Source organism: Protomyctophum bolini (genome assembly GCF_963924005.1).
Source record: "Protomyctophum bolini genome assembly, chromosome: 7".
NCBI classification, from domain to species: Eukaryota; Metazoa; Chordata; class Actinopteri; order Myctophiformes; family Myctophidae; genus Protomyctophum; species Protomyctophum bolini.
In genome coordinates, this window is record NC_137868.1 from 26,278,964 (window position 1) to 26,283,963 (window position 5,000).

Here is a 5,000-nt window from a genome sequence, read left to right on the forward strand (position 1 = left end):
ACTAGACAGGATGACCATCATGGTCACTAGACAGGATGACCATCATGGTCACTAGACAGGATGACCATCATGATCACTAGACAGGATGACCATCAACATGACCATCATGGTCACTAGACAGGATGACCATCAACATGACCATCATGGTCACTAGACAGGATGACCATCATGGTCACTAGACAGGATGACCATCATGGTCACTAGACAGGATGACCATCAACATGACCATCATGGTCACTAGACAGGATGACCATCAACATGACCATCATGGTCACTAGACAGGATGACCATCAACATGACCATCATGGTCACTAGACAGGATGACCATCATGGTCACTAGACAGGATGACCATCATGGTCACTAGACAGGATGACCATCATGGTCACTAGACAGGATGATCATCAAGGCATGCAGAGCAGGACAATGCAAGATGCCTAAGGCTGGCCTGAAAGGGTTAATATGCAACCACCTGAAAAGAAACATGCTAGCGATCACTAATTCAGATTGTAGAAAGCAGATTTGATGCATTTGACTTGATTATTGTGCATAATTATTTTTTGGCATGAATGGGAATATGCATTAATTAATCATGCATTAATCATAAATCAAATTAATTGTGCATATCGACATTCCACAAACACTGTAGAAACCCAATTTGATGCACTTAGACCAAGTAGTTTGCATGAAATACCATAAAACTCTATTTTGGGTGGACTTTCAGTGTTTCGGGCATTAAGGGGTTAATAACAAAAAATGCTCTCAAGGGATTTCGCTGGGCACCCTCTTGAATTCTTAAGAGGTGACCCCAAGCTACAAGAATCCGTTGAAAAAAAACCTTTTACTGACGAAACCACGTTCAGCCAAAATTCCCCCTTTGACTCCCGGACTAAGTACCCAAGAAACAATTGAAAAAAAAAAATCAGTTCACTGAAGATCATTTTCAATATGTGTGAGCCTGAGACAAAAAAGGGCCCAACATTATTGTTTCTTGCGTGAGCGGTCTGTGGAAATGTGATACCATGCCCTCGGGGCCTGGGCTCTGTCTGTCAGATTAGGCTGTTTCCAATCTGTTTCTCACTCCGGTGTTATTAATGATTGTGCCGCTGTATGAAATAACTGTTCTCATCCTCTAATGATTGTGCTGTATGAAATGACTGTTCTCATCCTCTAATGATTGTGCTGTATGAAATGACTGTTCTCATCCGTGCATCTAGCACACATAGAGAGATTGATCCACGCAGCAGATGGCACAGAGTATGGACACATGCAACAGCATGCTGACGTTACAAACCCTGACAGAATATTTTAAACAAAACAAACAAAAAACTAATTTTCTTTTCATGTAATTCCACTTCATGGGGCATTATCACACGCTAGAAAGGGATGGCAAAAGGCAGGAGAAGAGAGGAGTCTAACATGTGCGATGATGGGTAAAGAGTTGTTCTAAATACCACGCCACCCAAAGCATAATGGCTCACAGCCAAGTCGTCAGCTCTCTGGATATTAAATAACTACGCTCTGAGATATACACTTAACCACCACCAAAGAGATTGAAGTATGAACACGGCTCTGCACACGTTGTGTGCTACATTTTCAGTCCCTCTTTGTCCAGTTCCCTGGAATGTTCCGTCTCTTTGCAGCTCCTTCTGACAGAAGGAATGTTAAAGCAGCAGAGGAGAGGAGGAGAGAGGAGGTCAGGAATCTATATCCCCTCCTCCCGTTGCCTCTGGAACCCATTAGCTCATACACACACGCACACACACGCACACACACACACACACACACACACACACACACACACACACACACACACACACACACACACACACACACACACACACACTCATTCTTTGGTGTGACGTGCGCACATGCGTACATGTGTGTGTTTCTCTGTCTAAGGGAGCGAGGTTGATGAGTATGTGAGATGATTCACTTGAAAAACAGTGTCACCCTGCATGTAATCTTCCATTCTTGCGCATGCATGTGCGCGTGTTGTGCGCGTGTTGTGCGCATGTGCAAAAACACACTGAACCACTGAAATGTGTTATTTTCTAGAAACACCATGTACTGTGAGACAAACACAAAACATGAACTCTCCTTCAAGCCAATGTCTGCTCCCACACAGAGAGTGCAGTGTAGTATAAAAACACTTGGAATCAACAGAGTAGTGTAATGAGTTACAGGCAGTCCTGGAGGCCCTGCATTGTCAAAGACATTCAGCATGGGCGGCAGAGTGCTTTTATTACATTTAGACCTTTTCATTAGACCGTTTTCAGAAAAACCTGTGTTGTCAGTGGTTCTCAAACTATTTCATGTGTAGGAGCCCCAGAATGGCTGCGGACCCCAATCTCAAAATATGTTGTTCCAGGGACCCCCCCCCCCCACCCCCACCCCCCGCCCCAGAAGCAAAGATTTTACTTAAAAACATTTGCTGAAAGAATATATATTCAAAGATTTGGGCCACATTTTCACGATTTTTCAAAAATAACAGATCTACAAGCTCGCTATGAGCTTGTAGATCTGTTTCTTTTTCAATAGCTAAAGTATAACATAATGCACACCAAAAGGGGTTCCCGTCCAGAATGGGTTATTACATTTCCCCATACGTACATACAGTACCAACGTACAGCCTCACACATATAAGCACACATGTGGGCCTACATATAAAATAAAATAAATCCAAGTAGGTTTTCTTGAAGGATGTGGTCATGGAAAGTGTTTTCACGAGAGCAATCTTCTACAGAACCACCCACCCACACCCATACACGCTCACACGCAAGCACACGCACGCACGCACGCACGCACGCACGCACGCACGCACGCACGCACGCACACAGTACATGCAGCTTCTGAATGATCAGCCCTCCTCACAGCACAGCTGATCTTTTCAGCTAAGTTTCAGCTAATGACGGTCCCATATGGTTGTGATGAATCCACTCAGTGACTTCCCATATAGCATTCAAACAGAATACACATCACACAACACACATCCACACAGCCTCACACACATCCACCTCACACACCCACACAAACGTTCCGCTGCTCGGTATTGACTGTGTCTTATCTCCTAATTGGAAAAGCAGATAGAAGGAGAGGAGGCTGAGTGAAAACACACCTAGTAATCAACTCTCGCTCAAATACTAAAACCCATTTCACGGATCAATGTTCCCTTTCTTTCCTGACAGACTTGCGTGAGTCTGTCACCTGGTTGGTCAGTCAGTCAGTCAAGTCAAGTCAAGTCAAGTCAAGTCAGTCAGTCAGTCAGTCAGTCAGTCAGTCAGTCAGTCAGTCAGTCAGTCAGTCAGTCAGTCAGTCAGTCTGTCTGTTTCAGCCCCATCATTACATTCTTCTTCACTGCTCCACTGAAAGTGAACAGAAGCCATGTTGATCTGCTCTAATTACAGGAACTAACCATTGGTGATGTAGCCTCTTAAATTAACTTGAGAAACGTAGTAATTCCAAAGCTACTTAGTAGTGGTTGACGTGTGAATAAATCACAATCTTCTTCAAACTATGATATCATATTGATTTGCCAATATCACAAATTCTGCCACAAAGCCCACAATACAACAACAATTTGATTTTATTCAGGGGCCTACGATCAAAATGAGATGATATCTTATACCCAGATACCATAGTCAGCAATCCAACAATTACGAAATCAATTGTATTGTTTTCATCATGTGAAGTTCAAAGGTGCAAAACCCATATGGTTAACTTTGCTGAAAGTAACCATGCCCCATGGAAGGGGAGACACATTCTGACGGCCATCATCCATGCTGCTGGTGTTTCTGTTTGCTCAGTCACTGTCTCTCCCTCACTGAGGCTTGGGAAGCATCCGTCATCTACAAAGCTGCACACTGCATGCTGCATGGCTGCCAGAAAGGCATCACTTAGGGAAAGAAAGGACCTTGTGTACTGAAGGAAGTTGAAGTAAGTTTAAGATTGACAAGCGTGACCATGCTGTGTGATGTTAAAAAAAAAATCTTCGTTTTCACAGAATGAGTGCTTTGAATATACAATAAATCTGAATAATGAATATATGTACATTTTGTATCGACAAGATTGGACCATTGCCCATTCCAGATTGCTGAATCGTTACAACTCTAGTGTGGTATGAAAATGAAAATGAAATAAAAAGAGCTACTGGCAAAAAAAAATCTAAAATGAGGCTGTCATCTTAGAAATAAATGTATAGAGGACATTTCCGTTCATAGCAATGCTGTGCTTTCCTGTCACACATGGAAGAGTAATCAGCCCATAGCGGCCTCCATGACGGGTTTATTCAATATGAAGATGCATCGTTATGGTATCTACAGCAAGTGTCATCAGATACCCCTGCAATGTACGTAGGTGGCTGTGAACACAGAAGCAGTCCACTAATTACCTACTGTACCTACCTTTCATCATACCTACCTACCTACCTACCTACCTACCTACCTACCTACCAGGCAGGTATACCTACCTACCTACCTGCCTACCTACCTAGCTACCTACCTACTTACCTACCTACCTTAGTACCCACCCACCCACACACCTACCTATACCTACCTACCTACCTACCTGCCTGCCTGCCTACCTACCTACCTACCTTCATTATTCATTCATTCATACGTACCTACCTACCTACTTACCTACCTACCTTCATTCATTCATAACTACCTACCTACCTACCTACCTACCTACCTACTTGCCTACCTACATTCATTCATACCTACCTACCTACTTGTCTACCTACATTAATTCATACCTACCTACCTAGTACCTACCTACCTACCTACCTACCTTCATTCATACGTACCTACCTACCTTCATTCATACGTACCTACCTACCTTCATTCATACCTACCTACCTTCATTCATACGTACCTACCTACCTTCATTCATACGTACCTACCTACCTTCATTCATACGTACCTACCTACCTACAGTACCTACCTTCATTCATACCTACCTACCTACTTGTGATCGTGTTGCATACTGAAACGCATAGTCTACA

General features: G+C 43.2%; 1 protein-coding gene across 5 annotated transcripts in view; it reads right to left on the bottom strand.

Annotated features, from left to right (window-relative positions):
* Nucleotides 1-5,000, bottom strand: part of galnt1 (UDP-N-acetyl-alpha-D-galactosamine:polypeptide N-acetylgalactosaminyltransferase 1) — a 60,412-nt gene that overhangs the window by 14,721 nt on the left and 40,691 nt on the right. The gene's annotated exons all lie outside the window — the stretch shown is intronic.